At 45.9% G+C, this 14156-nt stretch overlaps 1 non-coding gene across 1 annotated transcript; it reads left to right on the top strand.

Annotated features, from left to right (window-relative positions):
• Positions 1–2258: 2258 nt before the first annotated feature.
• Positions 2259–2390, top strand: LOC146860060 (small nucleolar RNA SNORA26). Its single transcript, XR_014979333.1, has one exon. It is a non-coding gene; the product is annotated as a small nucleolar RNA SNORA26 (small nucleolar RNA).
• Positions 2391–14156: the final 11766 nt, after the last annotated feature.

Raw genomic sequence — 14156 nt, 5'->3', positions numbered from 1 at the left:
AGACGATAGCATGTAACGGTTAAATGGTCGACATCAGCAGGTAAATGGTAGGATGAAAGGATGAATGGATAGATCGATGGAAGAGACAAGCGATATCTTCTGGGGAGGGTCATGATGAGTTGCTTCATTTGCTTCGTGCCTTTAGAGCTTTGGGTCGATGTGGGGGGATTTTCAGTTTCTTCCTACTCGTATGCTTAAAAATATATAGTATTGTGCCAAACAGCAATTAACAGTATGACATTAAAAAAGGTGCAACTATTGCAAAAAAAAGAAAATGTTAACATATTATTGCATTTCTCTTTCATTTTGTGTAATAAGTTATCTTGCTTTGTTTATATCAACACATTTCTCATGTGTTTTGATGTGTGCTGCAACTAATACAGAAGTCGTTAAGTATCATCATGTCTGGCCTTTAGCCCCGCCCCTAGACCCGCCCCCTCACTAAACCTTTAGCTCATTTTACCTGCACTTATTTTTTCCCATTTAAAGCACTGGTGGTAGGACATGATCGAAGCATCGTTCCTACATATACAAAATAAGCTACGACAAAGTCAATCATTTTCTAGTGCATCTATGGTATTGTTTCTTGTCATTTGTAAAGCGTAACTTTAGCTCTAGTGTGTTCTTGCAGCTCAATTGTCTGACTAGTTGCTAGACTGTCTTATTAAGTTGAGTGCAATTAGGGCCTCCATGCTTTGTCTGGGCTTGGTTAGAATCCTGGGTTCCAGCCACGATAAGAAGAGTGTATGAGTGGAGTATAATGTAAGTATTGCCATGCAGTATGTACTTAGGGGTGCAAGAGACATGCAATTGTGCAGTTGCCAGTTACCCACTTCAGCTCCTCATTGGGAGTGGAGCTGGTGGAGCCCTTTCTGACGAAAGAGGCATGACCATGGTCCCTGCCCTGCCTGTGTCTCCAACCTTTCTCAGCTTCTTACAAGCATGGGTGTGGTCAGCGAGTTTGTTGACACCATTACAGCCTGTGACAAACTAAGTCTCCACCCCATCTTTCCAATACTTCTCTGTTCACAGAGCTTAAATAGGTTTCCTGCTTCCTTTTGCCCTTATTACCACAGTGTAAGGAATGCCTCTTTTTGCATGCTCACTCCACAGTTTTTAGGTCTCGCCTAGCGTTGTAGCGCATGCGCTGCACGCTTTGCGAGGCATGCAGTATATACTATAGCGTGGAAGCTCCATGTAAGCACTGCCCATCTTTTGTATTGGCTTAGGTCCTAAATGCAGCCTTCCCATTGGTTTTAGGCTTGTTAGTCCCTCCTCCTGATGGCCATGTCGTCATTTGTGTCCTTCCATGGCTATTGGCCCCTTTACTGTAAACACTATTTTGTTCCCGTGCCTCCCCCTGTCCCCTCCCGCAGTCCATGACTTCTCGGAACACCACCCCCCCCACACTCCCGTTCGTGCCTTTTTGCCCACCCGTACTCCCTTTTAAAATGCAATAGGACTCGCGTAAATGCGAGTTCTATTGCCTTGCAAATGCTTGTTTTTTAAAGTAGTGTGCAGCGATGCCTTACATCGTACGCATGCGCGTCAATAGTCAGCCAGTAGTTGCCTGGTTGTGGGCGGGGATAAATCGGGAAACAGGACAGCAAACAGAAGCCAGGCTTGGCTGCGCCTGGTTATAGGTAGGGCACACTGTCGCAAGAAGGCTTGACCGGCGGGGACTCTGCTTCAAGTCCTGCCGCCGGAGGCGTGGTACAGGCCCATAAACTTCATAAGCACCGTGAAACCACCCCTGTAACCAGTAGACGCCGAGAAGGAGGGCGGAGAAGCCGACCCAGGTCGTCTACTACAGAGCGCCAAACCTCACCCCCATGACCCCTCTGAGGTTTGTGCTGTTTTCTTTTCTGTTTAATGTAAATTTAATTATTTTAGTAAATTTGTTATATCGTGGCTACCTGTGAGACCCGCTGTGCCGGGGCACGGGGAGATTAAGTGGTTTGCTCAAAATCACAGGCTATTGAGCCTATGCCGAGACTTGGTATTGTAGGGAGTTTAAGAGGTAAGGTCGATGGTTTCGTTGATCTTCTCCGAGGACTGTGATGGATGTGTTCCACGTGGGCGGGAATGGTTTAGTTTTGTGGTAGTTGTTTAAAACGTTTCTTTTGTGGTAAACACCCCTCGAGGTTTTCTACTAAACAACTAGATCAAGCACCATTTGACTTATAGGTTGTTCTTCGTGCTTGGTTAAGTGGCTTTATTTTATACTTTTATACCGAGCGCGTTTCATCAAATCTTGCGACTCCCTTTAAGTTCGCATTCAGAGCATATTGTGCTTTGTAATGGCCAACACAAGGGGAGAGAGCATTTCTCACTAAAACCTGGAGATGGTGATTTGCACTCCTCTCTGGATCCTGTCGTGAGGTACATTAATTCATGCTAAGTGCTATTAAGGGCTCAGTTTATGACTATGATGTTCTTAAGTAGTTATCCCTTGCCAACATTACTTTTCTAGACTTTTAATGCAAATAGAATTTGCGTCGAACATCAAAAGTATTCTATTCTGGCCACTCTCAAGATGTCAGGACCCTTCCTCGGATGAAGTGCTCAGTAGCCCACCCTAAAGGTGTGGCTACTTGGGGACAATACGCCCATGGGAAAACCAGTTTGTGGACTATCTCCAGCTAGTCTAGGGGAAGAAAGAGCAGTCCCCTTGGAGTGTTATTGCTATTTGCCCGTCAAATACGGCTTCCCCTTTGAAGCTTGCCTTTTGTGCTAACATCCAGAGTGGGTTCCTGCAAAGGGGAGGTAACATCTCACCCTGCACCAGGGGACGAAAGAACTGAAGAAGCCCAAACCGGAAAATTGCTAGCTACGAGAGAAGCTACCCTGCTAGCTACCACTGAGTGCCTCAAGTGAGCGATCGTTGATGGCTAAAGGTTGCACCCTGTCAGCGGGACCCGGGAATGTTATCAGAATCTGGATTGGATGCCCAAGAGTGACACTAGCCCCATACTAAAGGATTTGACTCCAACTGCTGTGTCTGCCGTGTCACCCCCTCAGACATCATGGGACTCCGACTTTTGTGCACCATGTCGCCCTACATCACCCGTGGACTACCACAAAGATATCCAGTTGACTGCAACGGCGCATCTTTGACCATCTTTTCATCCCGCATTCCCAGCATCAGTACCACCCCATTGTTGTCTATGCCAGTTGTGCTGTAAAGGCTGGAACTAGACAGGAAAATGTTCTAATGGCCAGGCAGCTGTCCAAGGTATCCTTACTGGCCCCCTAGACCTTTATCCTGTCAGATTTGGTCGCCCAAGCCGGACTTCTTGCATTAAAAATAATCAATTTCAAAGTGTGTTCTAAGCTGCTTCACTGATCTTCTCTGCTTTTCAACAAACGTTGGAGACATAAACTAAATTAACTCTGTGCGTTCATGCCCTGTGGACGGATTTTGGAGCTCCTACAAAGTCACAAATTGCCATTGGTTGCAACCCTGCTCCTAGCAACAACATCATTTTTGGTACCATTTGCTGTTATCTAGTGCTGCGAGTAGATTCTTGTGTTGGGTCCAAAAGACCACTGCATCCAGTGACCTTAAATTAGCAATGACCTAAAATAAAAGGTTTGGGAAAGGTATTTATAAATGGCTAAAGTCTATCAAGAAATGTTCATATACTGCATTAAAATGTGAGTTGAAGCTTTAAACTTTGTATTTGAAATAGCAAACTTTGTATTTCGCATAGCTTGTTGAGTTTCCCGACTTCACCCGGCCTCGGATGATGACGTTTCTAAAAAACAAAGTACGTTTTCACAAGAGAGTTTTCCTGCTACATGTGGTTTTATCTGTATTTTCTCATGCAATCCTACTTTTAGTGAAAGTTGCATTTCCCGATTTGTTTTTAACTTTCAAAACGTGATGAAGTTCTCGTTAATTGCACTTTTAAAATACATTTTAAAGAGAAAATGACATCTTTATCACAGAGGACAGTCTCTTTTAAAAGCAAAAATAATATGCTGGTCAGAAAGTTCCACTGTAAGGCAACAGATATACCATCAGGAGAGGTAGACCCGTCACCCCCATATATATTGATAGGTATGCCACTCACTTCTCACAGAAAAGAAATTATTGAACAGGGCGATCTCATTCGAACTAGATCTGGGAAAAGATGGGAACATTCTACCGCTTCTAAAGAAACCCTCGGCAGACCCTACTGTAGTAAGCAATTACAGGCCGATATCGCTGCTACCTTTTTTGTCAAAGGTTTTGGAGAAATATGAAAATACTGTTTTCACCGCTTTTATAGAGGCCAATCATGTTTTACACCCAAGTCAATCAGGATGTAGGGACAACTTTAGTACGGAGACAGCGCTTCTCAAAATTTCGGAAACAATAAAAAGTACGCGCGATAGAGGTAAAGCCGTACTGACACAATTAGACCTCTCCGCGGCTTTTGATACCGTGCCCCATGATCTACTTCTGCACAGACTTCAGGCCTTTGGTATTGCAGGCACGGTACTTCGGTGGCTTACTTCATATTTGGAAGACCGCCAGAAAACAGTATGGGCCCCTCCCTATTCGTCTCTTATCCCCTCCATGAAAGTAGGAGTTCCACAGGGATCTATTCTGAGCCCGTCCCTGTTTAATGTGTACATGGCACCTCTGGCACTTCTGGCAGAGGAATGCGGCGCCAAAGTAATATCCTATGCCGACGACACTCAGCTGCTGTTTACGTGTGAGAAAGACAGTATGCTGAAAGGAAGCGAGATAAATACTTGCCTGTCGAAGGTGTTTGCCTGGTTCAGACAGAACCAGTTGATGTGGATCTGAAATCATTTTTTTCGGGCATAGACAGGACGAGGAATGGCACCGGTGGTGGCCTCAGCATATGTCCACTCCAGTCAGCGCTGTCACCACTGTGAAAAATCTTGGAGTAAAACTAGACGCGGACATGTCCATGAAGTCTCAGGTTCAAACTGTGGCTGGGACATGCTTCGGACTACTCAAAATGTTGAGGAATTTTCTTCCTCTCCTACCAGTTCTTCCCAGGAAAACTGTAGTCCAGGCCTTAATTACATCTAGACTGGATTATGTCAATGTTTGTACCTAGGCCTCCCAGACTATCTATTAGGCCACCTTCAGGTGGTACAAAATGCTGCGGCACATGCTATCCTTATTGTAGGCCCCAGGACACAAATGACCCCTCACCTGATATCCTTGCACTGGCTCGCGGTGTAAAAGAGGATGCATTTTAAAGGCCTAGTTCTGGCCTTCAAGGCTTTTCACAAAATAAGGGGCCCCTACATCAGGAACAGAATTCGATATCCTGCTCCCCTTAGAACCCTGAGATCTTCTACTCAGCGGCTGTCAACGGTGCCAAAATTCACTCGCTCTCGCATAGGGGGCCGCTCCTTTCAGGTGGGGGCCTCACAGCTGTGGACCAGCCTGCGGCCCTCCTTAAGACAGGTTCAGGATCTCCTCAGTTTTAGGAGAAATCTGAAAACCAGTTTTTTCCAACTTCAGTAGAGATCTTCACGTTAGTCTGTGTTTTCTGTTTCTGTCTCAGGGTCCTTCTTAGCGCTGGGACACTCTGTGGAGTAGCGGTGCGCTTTACAGGTGCCAAGTAGCATAACATAGCATAACACGCAGATTTCACGCTCAGTTACACAGGATTTAAATGAAGGTACATAAAGGGTTAAACAACTACCTTAAGACAAATTTCAGTTTTTAATCTGTACGTTCAATATACTCACGTCATTTGACATTAGGTGGTCACAGAGGCACTTCTGCTTTGCTTTAATTTACTTATTTTTCTTAGAAATTTGCAAGTTGCAACATTTCCTAATATACTTTGGAAGATGGCAGTAGGATATGAAAAGGAGATACTCAAACAATGAAGCGCATAGTAGCTATGTATGAGTTTCTTACGAAATGAGAGCAGTTTCAGGATGTCTTTGTGTAGGAATATATGACATTACAACGCATGCAATTACAACGCATGCTTTTACAACGCAGTCTTTACATCGCAACTACAATTACATTGCATGATTTTACAACGCATGCCATTACAACGCATTTTTTAAAAACTACCATTACAACACATTCTATTACAATGGATACCATTACACCGCATACCATTACAACGCATAATACTTTTAGTGCAACAGTAGGGTAAGTGTTGGATAGTCTAGAGGTAAAAATTACTATTCCCATGTACCCCAAAACCCATACCCACCCAAATTCTAAAAAAATCTCCATTACTTACCTATGCGTTGTAATGGCATGCGTTGTAATGGTATGCGTTGTAATGGCATGCGTTGTAGTATCATGCGATGTAATGGCATGCATTGTCATGGCATGCAATGTAAAAGCAGTTGTGTTGTAACAGTTGGGTTGTAAATGTAGGTCATTGTAATGACTGCGTTGTAATGGATCTTGCACTTAAGTAGCTGAGGTACAAGTTTCAGAGTTCTTCTTCTAACTGCAGAACTTCAACCTGTGAATCATGTTGTCTGAAAGGGGGCCAGACGTTGGACAGAGTGGTTTCGAAGTCTTATGGGGAGTTATGAGATCTGAAAGATATGTAGGTGATCCAGCAAAAGTGTTCTTACAGACTCACTCGCTACTCTAACCGTACTGGGCCCTCTAGGATTAGTCAATTTCATCACTACACTTTACCACAGCGGCAATGGTCCTCTGATGGATCTCTCTGTGCCGATTATTAGGGGTGGGAATTAGGGTATCCAAATCCTTGTTGGACACCTAGGGCCATATGTAGGTAAATTATTTTTACCGATTCTTAAATACCGAATTTTACCGAATCGGTATTTAAGAATCGGTAAGTTATATGTAGGTCAACAATCGGTAAACATTACCGAATCGGTAAAATTCGGTAAACATGAATCGGAATTTACCGATTCGGTAAATACCGAAGCGGTATTTTCCGAATCGGTAAATACCGAAGCGGTATTTTCCGATTCGGTAAATACCGACGTGGTATATTCCGATTCGGTAAATACCGATTCGGTAAATACCGAATCGGCAGTTCAAAAACACATGACTTCAAGCAGCCAATCCTGTGCAACCTCAACCCCACCCAACCAGGGAGTGGCCACACCCAGGCAGGTGCACACAATTAGCAGACTCTGGAGAGGCTGGGAGTGCTGAGGAGAGGAAGAGAGCAACTGCCAGATTCAGACCTGGAGACTGCAAGAATGGCCAGCCAGGACACAGAGAGGGAAGGAGGGGAGAGGAAGCAAAAGCTCAAATTCAGCCCAAAGGAGCTGCAAGTTCTGGTGGAGGAGGTCGTGAAGCAGCACCAGAAACTATTTGGAAAACTGTCACAGCAAGTGCCTGAGTCAGAAAAAAGAAAGATCTGGCTTGGAATCCAGGCACAGGTGAATGCCGTGGGAGTGACCCCCCGGGACATCGATGTCCTGAAGAAGCGGTGGTATGACATCCGCATCATCACAAAGAGGAAGGTGGCAGATTTAAAAAAAGAGGCCAGCCAGACAGGAGGTGGACGCAACAGAGCACCAGCCCTGACAGAACTGGAGGAGCTAGTGGAGACAACGATTGAGCCAGAAAGCATCGTGGGGATTGGGGACGCTGACAGCTCCGCCAGAGGCACCTCCAAACAAGGTAAGATGCTTGCACAGCAATGTGCCCCCCCCCCTACCCCTATCCCAACTCCCAAAATGTGCCATAAGAATCCCACTCCAGTACAGGTATCAGTGCATGCCTGCAATGCATCATGGGAGATGTAGTCCCTGAAAGGCCAATCATGAGACGAGGACATTGAGATACTGTCTAGAAATTGTATTGTCATGTCATTCTAGAAAAAGCTTCAGGTACACTTAGCTGCTGTCGCTTTTCTGTCCACAGGCACTACCGCGCACAGAACTGGCCATGAGAAGGGAGAGAGGGCACACCACACACCCAGCACAGAGAAGGCCACCACCAGTTCCGCCCAGGGAACGGCACCACAGGCAGTTACACCACCCCAGCCAGCATCGCCGCTCCTGCCAGCATCCCCAGTCCTGCAGGTTTCACCACCATCTTCACCTCCTGCATTACACAGGTTGAGGAGGCGTCCTGCAGCCAGGTTGGATGTGACCGACTCATCATCCGAGGAGTCGAGGGGCCCGGAAACGTCCACTGTACCCCAGAATTTAACCCATGCCAGTGTGCCTTCTGAGTCTGAGGGAGAACACACAGTTGGCAGACGGCGCCGCAGGGCTCGGCCGCAGAGTCCACCTCCCCTTGAACAGGGCCATGGAGTGTTCTCAGGTCTTGAGGGCACCATGGTGAAGATACAACGCGTCCAGGCAAGGGCAATGGTGTCCGTACAGCGACAGATGCGTGGCCTCAACAACACCTTTGGGAACATTGAAAAGGGCATCACCACCATGGCAGGGGGCATTGCTGATATGGCAGCGGGCATGCGGGACATGTCCCAATCCATCATGCTGCTGTGCTCGAAGTTCGATGAGGACAGGGCCACACGGCGCAGGGGACATCAGAGGAAGGATCAAACCTCGAGGGCAGTGAACCGGCTGGCGACTGCCACATCGCTGATCTGCAGGCGCTCTGTGGCGATGCAGGAGGGCCTTGCACAGTGCAGCACAGATGTGTCCAGGGGGATGGTTAGGGTCACAAGTGCACTAGAAGTGCTGCTCACCAGCCAGTCTGCAGCAGCTGGCGCTTTGGATGCTGGCGACACAGAAGACACGAACAGCAGGAGCAGCATAACCCCCCCTGTCCCAGACACTCGTCGGAGCAACAGGCATCAACGTGGTGCCACTGGTACCCCAGCCAGTGAGGACGACCCCTCAATTCCATCCCACACTGCTGCGCGTGGGCGCAAACATTAATGCGTCATGAGAAACAATGACACATTTGGGTGAAGTAACCCTTAACTCAAAAAATTTAATTTTTCATTGTTGTTGGAATACAATTTCCTTAGTGTTGTGGCGTAGTGCTGCCTGATTAAACTACGTTATGGCATCCAACTACAGGCTGTGTCCCCTTACTCATTCAGAAATAGTTGCATGTGATCTCTGCCCGTCTCACTCTTCCATCTGTTGCTGTTTGTACTCCTGCTGCGTTGGCCTCTGCATGTGCAGACTCATCATCAGTGTCCTCAGTATATGTAATTTCGACCTCTGTGCCTCTCTTTGTGGCAAGGATGTGCAGCATTGCACAAGTGGCAATAATCTTGCAGCAGAGGATGGGTGTGTACTGTCGTGCACCTCCACTCTTATGGAGGCAGCGAAACCTGCTCTTCAGTAGTCCAAACGTGCGCTCCACCACATTGCGAGTAGATTTGTGTGCCACATTATATCGTCTCTCACTCTGGGTTGATGGGTGTAGGTAGGGAGTGAGGATGAATGACCGCACGGCATATGCACTGTCCCCTAGGTGAGTAAAAGGGAGACATCAGTCACATGCCTCAATACACTATGATTTGCACTGAGTACTATGTATCTTCACTGTTACTTACCTAACAGATATCCTTCTCCAAATTCTCCCGCAAGCAGTCGTGTGTAGATCCCACTGTTCTGGAAGATGTAGGAGTCATGGGTGCTCCCAGGGAATTTGGCAACGATATCAGTGATGATGTTCCCTGCATCGCAGATTACCTGCACATTGATGGAGTGGGTGGACTTTCTGTTTCTGTAGATGTGCTCAGTGGCAGCTGGTGGGCAGATTGGGATGTGTGTGCCATCTATACAGCCAATGACATGGGGGAACTGTGCCATGTGATAAAAGTCAGTTTTAGTTTTCTGCAGTTCAGCCTGTGTGTTTGGAAAGCTGATGTAGTGGTGCATTCTCTGCATCATGGCATCCAGGAACTTCCTAAAGAAACGGGACAGGCAACTCTGGGATACACCACCCACCGCAGCTATCACCCCCTGGTAACTGCCAGATTCAAGTAGGTGTAGGCTGCAGAGCACCTGCACATGTGGTGGTATGGCATGCGCCCTTCTTGTTGGCTGGTCCAGGAGTGGGTGCAGGTCCCTTATCAGGTCCATGATGGTTTGGGGGTGTAGCCTGTACCTTTCATGTATCTCTGCGTCAGTCAGTTGGAAGAGTGTGATGCGCTGTCTGTAGATGCGTTCCTCCCGTCTCCATATCCTCAGTCCTGCAGCCTGTAGACGTAGCCGCCTTACAATGACATACAGAGCGGCCATGTTGACCATGCTGTTGCATTTTGGGATTGCTTAAATGCACTGTTGAAAATTACCACCTGCTTTCTATCAGTGTTAATTACCGACTCTTATTTACCGAATTTGAAGGATTTCTTAATTACCGATTTTACATACATATCATTTTTCCGTATTACCACTTCATATTTACCACTTCATATTTACCGATTCGGAAAATATGTATTCGGTAAATTTGAAGCGGTATTTTTGAAGTCGGTAAATTTGAATCGGTATTTACCGATTCATATTTACCGAATATGGGTTTTTGGCCTCCTACATCTCAACTATCTAAATACCGGTCGGTAACGGGTTTTTTACCGAATTTCGGCCGTTACCGACCGGAATTTGGCTACCAACATGAGGCCCCTAATGAGGACCATTAATTGACAGCCATCTCAAAAGTTCAAGATGAGGTTCTAATACACCAATCTCAGACCATGTTATAAAAATAAAGTATTGCAATGTGTAGACCTAACCTCCTGAAGATGTTTAGTCTAACTAGGATGATACTCACTAAGAGTTCTGCAGTCGCAACACATTTGTCTTTCTCTTTTCCCTACATATTTCAAGCACACTTTTACAGTGCTATTACTCATTTTTGTGCCGTATTTCTCAACATATGCAAAGTGCCCATTCAGGTTTTTGTGTCTAATCAGTACATGCATTGTGCATAGAATAATCCGATTTGAGTACTATCATAGGCATTCTTATCTGGTAGAACTCTTTTACTATTGATTTTATAAAGTCTGTGGGGTTGGTGCTTAAGATTAGTCTGGTGGTGGATGCATGGAGAGTTCTGGATTTCCCTGTGTGTGACGTCCTTAAGATGGGCAGAACCATAGTCCAGTTTGGGGATCATCAGGGAGTCATCTTTCTGAAGTCAGCTAGCGATGAAAGGCAGCCTATGGTGCTGATATCTTTCTCAGTGTAGTTTTTCTGGGAGGTTATTATGATATATACATTATCAAAATATGGTAGAAGGTCAATGGTGATTTCAATCTTTTTGTTATTCTTACCAAGAACACAGGGTTTGGATTAGTGAGCTCTCAAGCGGCTGATGTGAAAATGTGCCTTTTAATGGGTGAAGTGTGTAAGAGGTTCCTTACTCGTAGGAACCTCTTACACACTTCACCCATCGGCATTGGAAAAAAAGATCTCCGCTAAGAAGGCCCCACTTGGGTGCCTGATCGGGCATTGCACCGCCGACCCGATAAGGAGCAAGACCCGATGATGAAGCAAGACACCCGCTTGTTGGGTGTGTGAGGGTCTCCTTTCCACAAGGAGTGCTTATTTCTCCTGCGTACCATATTACTTTCACCCTGGCACCCCTTGTTTCTTAATCATACCCTGCGCCACCACTAGGAACTGCATACCAATTCTGTTTCACTGTCTGCTGGGCATGTATGCTGGACCTCAATAAATAATAATTCGTATTATTTATAAGCCCACTATTCCCTCGCTTGATTGAGATTATAGCAACAATACCAGTCAAAGTGAGTCCAGTACAATCATTGTTCTTTTGCTACGAACTCTTGCAGCAGTTGGTTTCTCTTTCTTAGGCATATTCATTTCGTCGACAAACAACAAAACAGATGGTGCCCTAAGGGCCTGGGCAGACGTTGATTTCTTCACTAACATTTAGACGAATAGTCACTAAAAGTCTACCCCCCTTGGAAGTTAGTCTTTAACCACCCAGGACAGTGGCTCAAACAGTCTTTTTCATCAACAACAAGTCTTTCTTCCTAGGTCGCAGCTGATATCGGGATGTACCAGGAATCGTGTTGTCCGGGAAGACTTCCTGAGATCCTTCATGTGACGTCACTTGTCCTTTTTCTGTGACCAGGATATCGTGATGATCTGCCAACGCAGCTGGGCTCACTAGGTCTTACAACACTTTTCAACAGTGGGTAGCATGGACCCAGGTTTTCCGGTTCGTCACTCGAACTGCAGTCCTGGTAGCCAGCAGCACTTGCTCAGGGCCTCGCCATCTCGGTGCTAGGGAGCTAGTCCTCTGGAAGGATTTAATCACCACGAAGTCACCAGGGCGCAAGCAATGGCCCTCACCTTGTGACCTGTCTGGAAGAGTCTCCCAAGCCTGTTGATAAATAGAAGACAAACTGTCAGTCAACTGAGACAAATAGTCATTCATAAATACATAGGGTACATCATGTATAGGGCATGGCTTAGAAATCTCCCAAATATTCATTGGCCTTCCAAAAACCATCTCATATGGTGTAAGGCCAGATCGTGTATGTGGTATCGATCTAGCTAGAGGCAGTGCATCAGGCCATTTCAAAGATGTGGACGCCTGTATTTTAGCCAATTTCAATTTCAGGGTAGAGTTGTAACGTTCCACTAGTCCTGCTGATTGTGGGTGAAAAGCAGAATGAAACTTCTGCTTAGTTTCCAACCCTTTCATGAGATACTCAACAACTTGGCCAATAAAATAGGATCCATTGTCACTCCACAAAGCTCGACAAATGCCGAATCGGGGAAAAACTCCTTTAGGAGCACTTTTGCTGTAGTGAGAGCAGCATTATCTTTCGTAGCGTATGCCTCCACCCATTTACTAAAGGCACAAACCACTACCAAGACATACTTTAGGTTGTTACAACGCTCAAACTGTATGTAATCCATTTGCAGGACCTCAAAAGGTGCAGTAGGTATTGCAAACCCTCCTTTTGGAGTTCGTGTTCCCTTTCCAGGATTATGCTGGAGACACATCAGACAAGACTGGACTATTTTCTTAGCCATACCGACAATATCTGGATGATCCCAAACTTGCTTAGGTTGCTTTGCTATTGAGGATGCTCCAACATGTGCCGGCCCATGTGCCATGTGAATCATAAGATGTAAATAGGCTGTGGGAAACTTCCATTTTGTCATTTCTTTATTCCCCCAACAGCCCTCATCATCCAATGCTCCCTCCGTGAACCATTGGTCTAATTCATCAACAGAGGCAGATTGTTGCATGTCCAGCACCTCATGCCTGGCATCATGCCAACTTTCAGCCTGTGATTTAACTACATACATAGATGTAGTACTTCGCTGCATTGCGCTCTCCTGAGCTGTGTAATCTGCAAAGGCATTGCCTGCTCCTATTTTATTGGTCACTTTCTTGTGTGCGCTACATTTAACAATTGCCACTTTCTTAGGATAGTTCAAGACAGTAAGGAGATTATGAACTAATTACCCATGCACTATTTGTGTCCCATGTGAAGTAAGAAAGCCTCTTTCTTTCCATAGCTGTCCAAAGTTATGTGCTACTTCAAAGGCAAATTGGCTATCAGTGTAGATGTTCACAAGCAAATCTGTACGAAGCTCACACGCTCTTGTCAGTGCTATCAACTCGGCTGCTTGAGCTGACTTCTGTGGGATACGAGCTGTCTCAACTACTGTCTGAAGTGTTGTAATTGCATAAGCAGCAGATGTAGTGCCATCAGGCAACTTCAGGCAAGATCCATAGACCCACAATTCTCCATCAACACTAGAAAGAGGTGTATCTAGTCGGTCAATACAACCCTTTGTGTGTTCTTCAGTAAGGGATATACAGTCATGTAACACTTGTGACTGAAACTGAGTAGCTGGAAGTGGCAATAATGTAGCAGGATTCAGAGTCAAACATCTTTTCAACGTGATATGAGGGGCCAAATGTGTCAATTCATATCCTGTCAAGCGAGCACTAGTCTGATGTTGTGTTTTTGTTTGATTTAGCAAGGCATCGACTGAATGGGGTACTAACACAAACAATCTATGTGACAAAACTATTCCCTCACTCTGACGTATGGACACAGCCGCTGCTGCTACCACTCGGAAACAACCGGGCAGCACGCTGGTAACTGGATCAAGGACAGCCCAAAAATATGCACAAGGACGTTGATTATCACCATGTGTCTGTGTTAAAACCGAGAGGGCACAACCTGTTCTCAGGACACCCCAGCGCCGCACGGCCACCAGCTGTGTGTGTGCCCCTCGCTGCT

This window comes from Triturus cristatus, chromosome 3_1, assembly GCF_964204655.1.
Source record: "Triturus cristatus chromosome 3_1, aTriCri1.1, whole genome shotgun sequence".
Taxonomy (NCBI): Eukaryota; Metazoa; Chordata; class Amphibia; order Caudata; family Salamandridae; genus Triturus; species Triturus cristatus.
The sequence above is the reverse complement of the archived record's forward strand: the minus strand, read 5'-3'. Positions and strand labels throughout refer to the sequence as shown.